General features: G+C 36.1%; 1 long non-coding RNA gene across 1 annotated transcript in view; it reads left to right on the forward strand.

Annotated features, from left to right (window-relative positions):
- LOC104847859 overlaps positions 1 to 15,051 on the forward strand; it is an 83,156-nt gene extending 68,105 nt beyond the window's left edge. Inside the window, exon 3 of the long non-coding RNA XR_776253.3 lies at positions 14,921 to 15,051. This is a non-coding gene — a long non-coding RNA (uncharacterized LOC104847859). The remainder of the gene's footprint in view (positions 1 to 14,920) is intronic.
- The last annotated feature ends 8 nt before the right edge of the window (positions 15,052 to 15,059 follow it).

Here is a 15,059-nt window from a genome sequence, read left to right on the forward strand (position 1 = left end):
CATAGTCATTGTAGAGGATATCCCCGGTACAACAGGAAATATAGAGAGAGAGGATACTTTTGGAGTTGATGTAGAATGAAGTAGATGAGGTTTTTGGTAAATAACTAGGCTTCACCAGACTATTTCTGTCCCTTTATCAAGAACTCCGAGCAATCCTGCTCATCTCCTTCCCATATTCTAGCAAATTTCAAATTTAACGATCAGTCATGAATATTAAAAGAAAAATATCTGATTATAGGTTATTAGGTATTTATTCATGATAAGGAATATATCACAGGAATGATGATCTCAAGGTGGCATTTCTGACATCAAAACAGGTACATAAAAGGGACATGATGAAAAGGGGTTCTATGGTAAGCCTGAAATTGTACTCCTGTGGTTATCTTCTTATAAAGCCATACAGTTAATCTACCCAGGAAGATAATTTTTCTACTTTATATTGTGTTTAAAAACAGAAAATTTATCATCTTAATCACTTTTAAGTATATATCTTAGAAATGTCAAGTATATTCGTAACTGCAGCTATAGGGCAAAGCCCCAGCTCTGGGGATCCCAATAGCCTAGCTGTATGTCCCAGTGCAATGAGCTGGACAGGAGCTTTAATCAGCAATGCCATGCTGGGAAGCACAGGTCAATAGGTTCAAGATCACCTTCCAGGGCTTGACAGAAACTTTGAGGTTTATGAAAAAGAGGGAAAAAAACATTTGGAAGTTTGCATAGCTGGCAAGTCAGTAATCCTGATCAGTGGAGGTCTGGCTCACTGATTTCTTAAGACTGGTTCTGTGAGGTTCCCTGAGAGCGATCATCACTTGGGAGGCAGGGTATTCACTTCCCTTCCCAAGACAATGGCTCCTGCTCTGAGGGGCGGTCTCAACTCCAATCATAGGGTAATGACTCTTGATTGAGGAGTGAGGGGAAAGGTGTTTTTATCGTAGAAGTCTGTGAGGCTCTACTTTTTCTGGAATCCAAGGAGGCTGCAGGTTTAGTACAATGACTTTTAGATTTCTAGACTCTAGGGTGTCTGAAACTGGCTGTTAGAAAAGCTGTCAACTAGGTGTGCCAGCAAACTTTGAGAATTATTTCAGTTGCTCTTGTTTTGGGATTTTCAGTATTGAAGGGATGAGACAGGCTAGAATTACAATAAGCTTTATAATTCTCCTTTAGTAATTAACATGACCATGCATAGAGCTGGGCAGAGATCTGACCCTAAAAATTTAAGGTAATAAGGGAGACATAAAATGAGGGCAGAGATGCCAAGCTTTATCCTGCTATGATAGTTAACTGGTTGTCACGTTGAATTAGAAACATTCAGCTGACCACACCAAATGGACAAATGTTATTTCCTTTCACCTATGAAGTCACCTTGAAAAACAAGGATGATATAAGAGAAAAAACAAGTCTCTAACAGCACCAGACACAAAACAGAATGTCATTGTCATACTTAAAATTTAAAGGATTTCCTAAAATATACAGGACACCTGAGAACCCTCAGAGCAATGCAGAGTATTAGTCAGCTGGCTTCTGAATGGGAGCCATCAGCCGAAGAGGGAGTAGAGCCGCTGAGGAACAGTGCAGCAGTGTGGACAGTCCCAACGTAAACATTGTTGAGCATATAGGCTAATTCCCATCAGAAAAATTAAAATGTAAGTTCTAACACATGGGAAATGAAGACTCACCATGAGTTCTTGGACTGAAGTAGGACAAAAAGGTAAAATCAGACCCTCAGATTTGAAACAAAGAAAACAGGGACATGCAGCTGTCTGCTGAGATTATCTGGACAACAGTTTTGAGGAAGGTCAGTGGGTTGTTTATCTGTTCCTGTGAACTTTTACCCTTCGTACTGATGGAGCCCTTATGTTACTTTTCCCTGTTTAGAGGTGGTTCTATGTAGCAAGAAAAGCTTGAAGATGGCCAAGGAACCCCAGGACATATATACTTACGAAACAAGTCCTTCATTTATGAATACAAAAGTGCATTTTGAGAAATAAATAAGGGAAATGCTGAATGGATATGTAAATATGGAGAAAAATAAATATCCAAAATTTGTAACTCATAGATTTGAGATGTCATACAAATTTCAATACAAATTATGATGCTAGGAAAAAATTTGAGAAGATAAAGAAGGTCGGTATCTTTCAGAGTGCAAATGAAATAGTGATAGGAAGTTCCTTGGATGAAATTCCTTAGAAGTTTGTTACTGATTTGTGCTCCTGAACTGTGTAATATGAATATGGGAGTTAAGGAATAGTTTTTCTTGATAAATCAATTGACAAGTTAAAAGAAATGTGGTATACACTTGTCATTCTTTTTACCCACTCAGCAATGTTAAACATTTGTCTAAAATTTTGGGAATTTCTCCCCTTTGAGCTTCACCAAAGCAAAGGCCACGCACTTGTTTTCCTCTTTCCCTTGTTATTTGTAGGTAAAATTTTATTAGCTAAAAATTCATATTGCAAGCTTCAGAGAAATTGCTACTAAATTATTTTTACAAATAAGTATGTTTAATATACTAAAAGATGAGCTAAAACAGAATCATAAAATGCTCAATGGAAGTCAGAAAAAGGGAGAAAAACCTGAAATGAATCGAAAAGTTATAAACAAGGTAGATATTAACCAAATTATATCCATAATCATTTTAAATATGAATTATGTAAACATACTAATTAAAAGCCAGAGATAATAAGAAAGGATAAAAATTATAGAACACTTTAAATATAAAAGATCAGAAGTAAAGGAATGGAGCAAGTTGTACTATGTTAACACTTATTAAAAGAAAACAAGAGTAGCTCTATTTCAGAAAAAAAGACTTAAGATATGCAAATATCTTAAGATAAAGGTATGCATTACATAATTTATATTTATAAATTCCCTAAGAAGATATAACCATCATTGTGCAGTGAACAACAGATCACCAAAATACATGAAGCAAAAGCTAACAGAACTATAAGGAGAAATAGATAAATGTACTTTTATATGCGGAAACGTCATCTACTAACAGAGATTTAGCATTTCGTAGATTGAGGAGGCTGAAAATCAGTAATTGTTCAGAGTGCACTACCAATCATCTGACGGGCATTTACACAATTCTCTAATAACAGCCAAATATACATTCTTCTCAAGCTCATATAGAATATTCAGTAAGGTAAACCAAGATGCGGGTCATAAAACACACCTTAAATGTTTTAAAGAATAAAAGTCATACAAAGTTTGCTCCCAGACATCAAAGGAATTAAACTAGATTAATAAAAACATTGGAAAATTCTCAGAATCTGTCAACTAAACAACATAATCCTAAATAACACCTGGATAAACAAGCCTATGAAAAAATTCTAAAATATTTTAATTAAATGAAAACAAAAATACAACTTTATAATGTTGGTGAGAAACAGCCAAAGCAGCATGTAGAAGGAAATATATAGCACTAAATACCTATATTACAAAAACAAAATAATCTAAGCTCAGAAACTAGAAAAAGTTGTGTCATTTATACCCAAAACACTTAGCAGAAGATACCATAAAAATGAGACACAACAAAGGAAACAATTAACAAAGTAAAGACACAACCTATAGAATGGACGAGAACTATACATATACAAGGGATTGGTATCTAGAAAATTCAGTAGTAAAAATTAAAAATGAAATAAGAAACAAATTGTGGTAGACCACCCCACTGAATATGCCCAAAGCAGGCTGTAAAAAGTTAACCACCCAATTGGCTCGTTTATAGAAGTGAGTCTGGCCAAAGCCTACATGCTAAGGTCGGAGTGACTCTTACCCAAATTCCATTCCAAAAATTCTTTACTAAAAAGACAAGGTTAATTATTAACCACAGCCTATGTTTTGTCTGTTCTAGTCCTAACTCTAGAAGGCTTTGTCCTTTCCTTTGCAAGCCATGCCTACATCAGCAACACGTCCATAGCAACTCCACATAGCCCCTTTATCTCAATCTAATTGTGATGTCATCAATAAATATAGATGACTCTGGGTGTTCAGAGCCTTTGCTTGTTCAAGCCTCTGACTGCACGAGTGCTGATCATCCTGGCTTCCCATATCTGTCTCTTTAATTCTGTCTCTATGTCTTTCTTCTTGCCATGTGTCATAGCACTGAGCAGGAGATTGGGATCTGCTGCAAGGATCTCTGATAATAAATAGCTCAATTAAAAATGTGTGATATCCCTAAATAGACATTTCTGAAAAGAAGACATACAAATGGCCACCAGGAATATGAAAAAATGCTCAGCACCACAAATCATTAGGGAAACACAATCAAAACCACAATAGAGATATCACCTCACTCCAGTAAAAACAGTTACTGTAAAACAAAACAAGGCAAAAAATAAGTATTGGCAAGAATGGAGAAAAGGGAAAACATGCACATTGCTGATGGAAATTACCACAGTTCAAATCAGTATGGAGTTTTCTCAAAATATTAAAAATAGAACTACCATGAGATCCAGCTATCTCATTACTGAGTACATCTCCAAAAGAAATGAAATCAATATATTGTAAAGACATCTGCCTTTTCGTGTCACTATAGCACAATTCATACTAGCCAAGAAATGGAAACAGTGTGCCTATCAACTGATGAATGGATAAAGAAAATATCTATACAATGGAATGATATTCAGCCATAGAAAGAATAAAATCCTGTCGGTTGTGATAACATGGATTGGACTGGAAAGTATTAGACTAAGTGAAGTAAACCAGGCACAGAAAGATGAGTACCACATGATCTCACTCATATGCAGAATTTAGATAGTTAATCTAAGAAGTTGAAAGTAGAATGCTGATCATTTTTAGCCAGTGATGTACTTGAGGACTTAAATGAAAGGTTTAATTAATTCATAGGGTTTTGTTTGTTTGTTTATTTATTTATTTATTTATTTTTGGTACGGAGGATAAAACTTCGGTCCTTGCACTTGAGAGGCAGGCAGCAGAACCACAGAGCTAAATCCCCAGCCCAATTCATATGGTTTTAAATGTGTCTATGGAAACTCAAATGTACAAGGTCTTTTTCAGTGTTTGTTAATAGTTTGAATGTTGGTTCCTCCTAAAATTCTTAAGTTAAAACCTAACCTTCAAAGCAATAGTAATGAATGGTAAGAAACACTTGGCAGTTGATTAAGTCTTTTGGGCTCCACTCTCATGAATGAGATTAGCTTTTATAAAGGAGGCTTAAGGGGACCTGTTTGTCCTGCCATGTGAGTGTACAGCTCAAAGGTACTTTCTTTGAATTAGAGTAAACCTCACCAGAATCTACTGGTGCCTGGATCTTAGACTTACCAGCTTCTAAAACTGAATAGTAAATTTATGTTGCTTGTAAAGTATCCAGGGTATTTTGTCATAGTAGCCAAATGGACTGAGATGGTGTTCAAAAAGGAGTTTTGTTATTGTGATTATCTTTGAGTATGTACAACTTGTGCCTCAATAAGCACCTAAGACTTGTCCTTTTAGAAGCCTAAAAGTGTCACTAGAACCTATATACTGCCCTAATTCCTTGATCGAAATTTTTAAATATGATAATTAAGATAGCTTTTTCTGATAAAGTTGAGTTTTATAGCTGTTGAAAAAATGGATTTCAACACATTTATTTATTTATTTATTTATTTATTTATTTATTTATTTATTTATTTATTTATTTTGTGTTTTGGGAGGTACCGGGGATCAAATTCAGGTCCTTGCGCTTGCGAGGCAGGTGGCAGAACCACTGAAGTAAATCCCCAGACCGGATTTCAACAATTTAGGAAGAGTTTGATATAACTACTAAACATGAATGTGTTAAATTATTATGTAAAGTACTTCTGTTTGCCTGACAGTAGTAAAAACCAGAAGCATTGCCAAATACAGGCGCTCTGTCTGTTAAAAAAAAAAAAAAAAAAAAACTTTATTTTCTGGTATAACTATTTTGGGCCATAAATAAACATCATGTTTAATAATTTCAATAATTTCAAAGTTGTAATGAGTGAAAATAGTTAAAATACCTGCAAAAATTGAGTTTAAAATTAAAATTTCTAATTGTATTGGTAATGAATGGCAGGATATTTTGTTGCTACTGTAATTTCTTTCCTATATTCATTATTGAAGGAAATTATGTATACCAGAGGTTAGTGAAAATAAAAGATAATATTTTTTCATCCAGGTACACAAATTTACCTGTTTGTGAATCTCTCTATATGTTTGTTTTTTTCTTCAGAGAAACCATGGATCTTGCAGATCTGGTAAATGAATGTAACCAAAAGGTGGACTAACCTAAAACAAATATTTCTAACATAAAAATAAAATATTTTCTAGAAAAGTCAGTTATCAATATTTGAAAATTAAAAAAAATTTCTTCTGAGCTTAGTTTAAACCACAAAGATTACCTAAGAACTAATTTAAAAAAAAAAACCACACACACACATCAGGCTTTACAAAGAAGAAATATAAAAAGTTAACAAGAGGGGAAACTCGACTCTTCAATAATCAAATAAATAAAAATAAAATGGCAATTGGGTTATATTTTTGTTTATGGAGTTGCTAAAAATGAATTAGATTGATAATACCAGTTTTGGAATTTATAAGAAATCTGCTACTCTTATACTATGTGTGTATATATATATTTTTTTGGGGGGGCGTGTTTTTGAGACAGGATTTCACTGTGTAGTTGAGACTGCTCTGGAACTCACTATGCAGCCCACACTGGTCTTGAACTCACAGTGATCCTCCTGCCTCAGCCTCCCAAGTGCTGGGATTACAGGCGTGCACCACCACGCCCAGCTTATACTGTATTTTAGATTGTAAACGTGTACAATAAATTTTCAGAAGGTGCAAGTCCTGTTCCATTGTGACCTCTACTCTACCACTTGTCACTGCAAGATTCAATACTACAGTAGTACTGATAATGCAGCATTATTTTAAATTATATGCTAAACTAATTAAATAACAACAGTAGAGAACATTTTATATGTATTTTTCACATTTTGCTCCTGAATCAAATTGACCTCTATATCATCTAATAGAAAGTGGGTTTAACTTATGGTTAAATAAAATAGACAAGTTGCAGAGCAACTAATAATAACTAATTAATAAAATATGATTGTATGCACATTGTGTTGGTTACATTCCCATTCCTGGGACAAAATACCAGATACCTGGAATATAAAGAAGAAGTATTTTTAGCTCACAATTTTAGTGGGTTGAGTCCATGGTTAGATGGCTCCAAGACAGAAACAGTCTGATGGAAGGACCTGGTGGTGGAAAGCTGCTCGCATCTTGGTGGCCAGGAAGCAAGAAAGTGAGAAAGCAAGAAATAAAGAGAGAACAGGAGCTGGGAACTGAGGATCAGGTTCATGTCTGGCTGAGTCAGGAGCCCCGCACCCATCTCTCCTGAGAAAAGTCTGAGGCCTATTAGGGCTGAAATAATCCGCCCCCTTGTGTGTGTAGAGATCTAACCTTAGACAGATAAACCGTTCCTCTCAAGAACCTCTGAAGTCCTGACTCCATTTGCCTCAGCCCCTAAAGCATACAATCCAAAAACTACCATGTGGCCAATAGTTGTGCCAAATATTCTGACTCCACCCTGGTTCCACCCCTGCCTTACCTTATCCAATAGCAATGCAGTAGTGCCAGCCTGGCTCCACCCCTGCCATACCCTATATAAGCCTGTGTATTTGCTGAATAAAGTGGAAGTGTTCCAGAAACCTCCCCAGAGTCTACGTGGTGATTCCGCGCCTTGACCTCCCAGTCCGGGCCCCCTGAACCCTGTTCTGAAAGCGGGTTTGTGAATGAAAACAACAGGGAACAAGAATATGTACTTTGATGTAATGTTCCCAATGGCTGAATTACATCTAGAACCCACCTCCTAACACCACATTCAGCTACTGAACACTTTCCCATTCTGTTGTGCCTTCGTTATAATTATGAATTTAAAACTATTTATGTAAGTCATTGTTATTGTTAAAGTATTTTAATCCCTAACAGAAAACAACCTCCAAGCCAGAGTGATGTGCCCTGCAAAATTATCTTTCTAAATTTTTGAGAAACAAGACACTTCCGTGATAAAGAACACCTGAAATTCATGACACCCAACACAGAACTCCAAAGAGTTCTGAAGGATATTCTAGAAAAAGACAGTGAAGACAACAGTTCCATGAATTCCCAAAAGAATGAATCTACCATGCAAGGCAAGCAATTAAACTGAAAGGAAAGAACAGGAACCAACACAAGGAAAATAATGTGATAAGAATGAGCCAGTACATATCAGTTATAACTATCAGTGTAAATGGTCTCAATTCACCAACCAAAAGAAACAGATTGGTGGAATAGATTAAGAAACAATATCTAACAACATGCTGCATACAAGAAACATTAGATTGCAAAAGAAATACATAGAATGAAAGTTAAAAAATGGAAAAAAATATTCTGTGCAACTGGACCATGAAAAAAGCAGGGGTACTATTCTATTTCCAGACAAAGTGGATTTCAAGCCAAGATTGATCAGAAGAGACAAAAATATCATAACATATTTGTTAAGGGAACAATCCAAGAAGAAGAGATAACAATCATAAATACATATGTACCAAATACTGGCACATCCAACTAGATAAAACAAATACTAATGGATATGAAAAATCAAATCAGCACTAACACAATTATAATGGAAGACCTCACTACCCCACCATCACAAATAGATCAACTATGCAAAAAAAAAAGAAAGGAAAGAAAGAAATATCAGAGCTGAATGAAACTTTGAACAAATGGACTTAGATATCTACAGAGTGTTCCACCCAACAACATGTCCTTCTCACACAGGACATTCTCCAAAACAGACCACATACTAGGTCATAGAATATACTTTAGTAAATACAAAGGAATTGAAATTATTTCATGTACATTATCAGATCATAGTGCAATAAAATTGGAAATGAATGGCAAAAGAAACCACAAAAACTACATGAACACATGAAAATTAAATAACACCCACCTGAACAAACCAATGGGTCACAGATGAAATTAAAGAAGAAATTAGACAGTTTCTACAATTAAATGATACTACTATGACATACTGGAACTTATAGAACACAATGAAAGCTGCTCTAAAAGGGAAATTTACAGTGTTGGATTACCACATCCAACAAGTAGAGTGAGCACAAATAACTAACCCAATGGTAAAACTCAAGCTTCTCAAAAAAGAGAAGCAAATTAAACCCAAAGCATATATGAGAGAGGAAACTATAAAAATCAGAGTAGAAATTAATGCAGCTGAGATTAAGAAAGCAATATGAAAAATCAGTGTGTCAGAGTTGATTATTTGAAAGACTAAATAAAATAGACAAACCCTTAGCCATTATGAAAAGAAAAAACTCAAATTTATGCAATTAGGAATTAAAGGGGCAAAATCACAGTGGATCCTACAGAAATCCAGAAGATCATCAATACCTACTTTGAGAAGCTCAACTCTAATAAGATGGAAAACATGGAAGAAATGGACAGGTTACTAGATACATATGAATTATGAATGCTAAGTCAAGAAGATATGAAAATTCTAAATATTCCAATATCAGTCAATGAAATTGAAAATATACTTTTAAACCTACCAATAAAGAAAAGCCCAGATTTGATGAGAACCAAGATCTGTCATGTAAAGATACAAGATCCCAATAATGAATGTAACTGTACTGTATACCTAAAATGTACCAATAAACTCAATGAGAAAAAAAAAAAAAAGCCCAGGTTTGGATGGATTCATTACTGAATTTTACAAGAATTCTAGTCAAGATTTAATGCCATTACTCCTCAAACTCTTTAATGAAATTAAAAAAGGAGCAATACTCCCAAACATTCCTGGAAGCAAACATTTCCCTGATACCAAAACCAGAGAAGGACCCAACCAGTAAAGAGAACTACAGGCCAATTTCCCTAATGAATGTAGATGCAAAAATCCTCAATGAGATCCTGGCACACAGAATGCAACAAATTATCAAGAAGATTATACACCATGGCCAAGTAGGATTCATCCCAGGGATGCAGGGATGGTTCAAAATATGCAGATCAATAAATGTAATACACCATATTAACAGAACCAAGTACAAAAACCACATCATCATCTCAATAGATGCAGAAAAAGCACTTGACAAAGTCCAAAACCAATTCATGATAAAACACTAAAGAACATTGGAGTAGAAGATTGTTATCTCAATCTGATAAAAACCATTTATGATAAATCAACAGCCAACATCATACTAAATGGTCAAAACCTGAAAGCTTTCATTTTAATCAGGAATGAGACAAGCCCACTATCACTACTCCTATTCAATATAATTCTGAAAACATTTGCCCAAACAATTAGACAAGAGAAAGAAGTAAAAGCAATAAGGATAGGAAAGGAAAAAATTAAATTATCATTATTTGCAGATGGCATGATGAATACCTTCAAAACTCAACCAAATTACTCCTAGATATAATCAAATTCAGTAGCATAGCGGTATACAAAGTCAACACTGAAAAATAAATAGCATTCCTGTATACAAATAAACTCACTGAGAAAAAAATTAGGGAAACAACACCTTTCACAATAACACCAAGAAAAATTGAAGGCTTAAGAATCAATCTAATGAAATAAAAAACCTTTATGTTGAAAACTACAGTACTCTGGGCCAGGGATTTTGCTCAGTGGTACCATGCCTACCTTGCAAGCACAAGATCCTGAGTTCAATCCCTGTACTGGGGAAAAAAAGAAAAAAGAGAGGGAAGGAAACTATAGTACCCTGAAATAAAGATCAAAGAGGATATTGGAAAATAGGAAGGCTATCCACTGTTCTTGGTTAAGCAGAATTAGTATAGTGAAAATGGCTATACTTCCAAACTCATACAGATTTCATGCTATCCTGACCAAAATACAATAGCATACCTCATAGAGCTAGAAAAAATAATCTTAAAATTCATTTGGAACCAGAAGAGACCTAGAATAGCAAAAGCAATTCTGGGCAAAAAGGCAAAGCCGGAGGCATCAGAATCCCCAACTTGAAATTATACTACAAACCTACCATGACAAAAACAACATGGTACTGGAAGAAAAAATTTTAAATTAAAATAAAAAATAAAACACAGGCCTGAAGATCAATTGTACAGAATTGAAGATGCAGAAACAACTTCATCTATACTTACCCACTTTATCTTTGAGAAAGGGGCCAAACATCTTCACTGGAAGAAAATCTCTTTAATAAATGGCTATGGGAAAAGTAGCTTTCCCCATACTGAAGACAAAAAACCTAGATCCCTATCTGTCATCATTCAGTAAACTAGAATCAAAATAGATCAAACATAAACATTAAAACTGAAACACTAAATCTGCTGGAAGACCGAATAAGTAAAATTCTTTAAGACATAGGTGTAGGCAAAGACTTTATGAACAAAATCCTGATAATACAGGAATTATTACAAAGAATCCAGAACTGTAATCTCATCATTATAAAGCTCTTGAAAGCAAAAGAAATCACCAACAGAGAGAAGGGAAAACTTACAGCATGAGAAAAAAATTTTTAGCAGCTGTCCCTCAGCAAAGGATTAACATTTGGAATATATGGAGAACTAAAAAAATAAAAATAAAAATCATACCCCTCAAATTTAAAGATGCAATCCAAAAATAGGCATCTGAAATGCATAGACATTTCCCAGATGAAGAAGTATAAGCAGCAAACAAACATGAAAAATGTTAAACATCACTGGTCATTCAAGAAATGCAAATCAACGTTGAGATTCCATCTCATTCCAGAGAGAATGGCTGTTATCAAGAAATCGACCAGTAACAAATGTTACTGAGAATGTGAGGGACAGTGAACCTCCTCTACTGTTGGGGAGAGTGTAAATTGGTAGAACCAACATAGAAATCAGTATGGAAATTCCTAAAAAAAATAAAACTAGAGGTTCCATTTGACCCAGATATTCCCCTTCTAGGTGTCTTCCCAAAAGAGTTAAAAGCATACAATTTCAGTGATATATGCACACTCATGTTTATAGCAGCACAAATTGTAATAGCTAAAGCTTGGAAACAGCCTAGATGCCCATCAATGGATGAATGGGTAAAGAAAATGTGGTTTTTATGTCTGTCATATAGAAGGATAAACTTGAGACATTTTTAGGTAAATGGATGCACCCTGAAAACATATTTTTAAGTGAAGTAAATCAGACACATGTTTTTAAACTATTACATTGCTTCTTGCGTGAGAAACCCCAAAATAAGGGTAAATAAGGACCATGACAGATATTAAGATGTAGGAAGAAAATGTTCAAGTGGGAATGGGAATAAGAGGGAGGAGGGGGGGAGGAGAGAAGGCATTGAAAAAGAATAAAAAAAAGAATGGAAGAAAAACAGTGTAAACCAAGTTCTGCAAAAGAGAAGGATTGAAGAGAACGGGAAAAAATGAAGATATATTACGTACCGGTAAAAATTCCCTGTGATGAATGTGATCATTATGTGTGTCAAAACTGTACCAAAATTAATTTTCAAAAAATCATTTGGATTAGGGAAGGGACCAAGTGAAGGAGGGAGAATGAAGGGAAGGAAGAGGAAGGAAAAGAATTAAGATGTGTTATGTACCTGTACCACCCCCAGAATGGGTGTGGTTATCACACGCTAAAAAGTGCATTAATGAAATAAAAAAGAAAGAAACCTAAAAGAAATTACGGGTCTGGATGGGAAGCAGTTTAGGTGCCACAAAACAAGAACAATAATTCTGTTTTCTTTCCAAGTGATCTGGCTTCTCAGTATTGCACCGTATTGTTTAAATTATACATAAACCCTCCAGCAGGCACTTGATAGCAAAGTGATTCTTGGCCAAGCAGCTGCACTCCTACTTCTCCAACCTCGCCCGTTACCTCCACCCTGCACACCCTGGAGTCTGAGAGTGCTGGGCTGGTTGTCAGCTACTCACCTCACTGCTTCGGATGAGAGACAGCATTGTGGTTTCATCACAGGTCCCATATTTTTCCTTTTAATTACTATCTTCCTGATAACCAGTAGGTGGTTATGACATGTGACAATGTCATATGAACCTAGCAATGCTTTGAAACTGGCAAATAGAGCTCTTCAGATTTTTGATGTGCAACTTGTTGCTCTATAACGACGTCATTGGAATGAAAATCTCATCGAATGAATGTCTTATGACTCCACTGTCCACATCTTATTTAGATGAATGTCACAGTCATGCTGATTTATTTTAGTATTAATTGGTATAAAATTAACCCCGATGCTAGCTTCCCAGATGTCTCTGATATATCTAATATGTCTTCCTTTTTATCCTCACTAATGTTCTGCATCTTTCCATAGTAAAAGTAAATCTCCGGGTTCCAAGTAAAACTGATATTAAAAATAAAGTTCATTATGTCACTGGAGTAGCTACTAATCCGTGACTACTTTCTATGGTAAAGTTTTACAGCCAGAATAAATGGCTCCCTCGGGTGCTCTGGACAAATCATTCCTACTGGATTGGATGGTTGATGCATTCTCTATAATACTGCGTTGCCCCTCCCAGCGTGTCCCATCTGCACATATCTCTTTCCACTCCCCCATCCTCTCCGATTTCTCACTCATCCTAGTTCTGTTAATAAATGTTGAGTACACCAAGTAAAATTAATAGTAGAAATAGTTCAGTACATTATATCATTGTTGGACTGGAGTCCTCACTCTTGGCTGACTTTATATGTTTAAGTTTTGTGGGTGTAATGAATTAGTGGATTTCCTGAGGTAGCTGAAGTACGTCATGGATTCTGGGATGTGTTCGAGGTCATCTTTACCCACTGTCCGCATCTCAGACTCACCCCCAGTGCCTGCCCCCCACTCTCTCTGTTCACTGCCCACCTTCCTCCAAACCCCCATTTCCCCTGCATTTCCAATACTGTCCCATCCTCTTCAGTCTCATCAATAAATCCCCAGTGTACCAAACAAAATTGGCGTTTAAACTTTTATTTGATGATGTCACTGGAGACGCCGTTAACAAGTAGTTTTACTTTCTGTGTTCACATATTTTACAGCTAGAATATACCGATTGATTTCCAGGGGCATTCTGGGTAACTAGTGATACTCGCTCGTACTGATGTGCTCTTTATACACTGTCCCACATCCGCAAGTCTCCTCCATTGCCACATTCACTTCCCATCTCCCGCCCTCCTCTGGAAATTCTACATTTCCGGACCCTCTCTTCTCCCTCTCATACACTCCAATTAATAATTCTCGAGTGTTCCAAGTCACACTGATGTACAGATAGAGGTTATATTACTGGAGTTGCCATTAATCAATCAATGGGTTTATTTTATATGTTATTCTTTTGCAGCTGCAATATATTAGTTAATTTCCTCGAGTTACCTCGGAATATCATTGGCTGAGCTGTGAGCTGTGTGATTCTTTATAAACCTCTACTCATCCCAAACTCGCTAGATTTCCACCATTCCTACCTTCTCCTCCCATCTCCCTTCCCCCTATCACCTCCAGTCCCATTTTCCCCACGTTCCCCATTGTTCCATCCTCCCATTCTAATTAAAAAATGTCAACTATTCCGACAAATATCAATAATAAAGTTTATGATGTTACTGGAATCAGTGTTCACTGACGGCTTCCTTACGGCTGTTCATGTTCTGCAGATAGAATTATGTAAACGACTTCCTGAGGTACCTGAACAGCTGATACTGGGTGTATGAGTCACGTGGTCGTTACACATCACTCCCACCCCAAGTTCATCCCCAAGCTCACCTTTCCCACTCGTCCTCTCTTCCGTGCCCTGCCCTCCTCACTCCTCCGTTCTTCCTACTCTCTTTCATTGCTCTCCCTACTCTTCCTTATCACAGAAATTAATAAATCTCAAATATTCCAAGTACTATTGATACAAAAAGAAGATTGGTTATAAAACGTTTGCAACTGCTATTAATTGGCGGCTCTATTGTATAGGTAAATGTCTGCCCCTGAAATTCATCGGTTGACTTCCTGGAATCGGGGTCCTTGATGCTGGACTGTGAGACTGATGTGATCTTCATATAGCAGACTTCCATTCCAAGCCCCCGCACCCGCCCTCCCCACCCCCTCCTCC

Source organism: Fukomys damarensis, unplaced genomic scaffold, assembly GCF_012274545.1.
Source record: "Fukomys damarensis isolate Sample0158 unplaced genomic scaffold, DMR_v1.0_HiC HiC_scaffold_4, whole genome shotgun sequence".
Taxonomy (NCBI): Eukaryota; Metazoa; Chordata; class Mammalia; order Rodentia; family Bathyergidae; genus Fukomys; species Fukomys damarensis.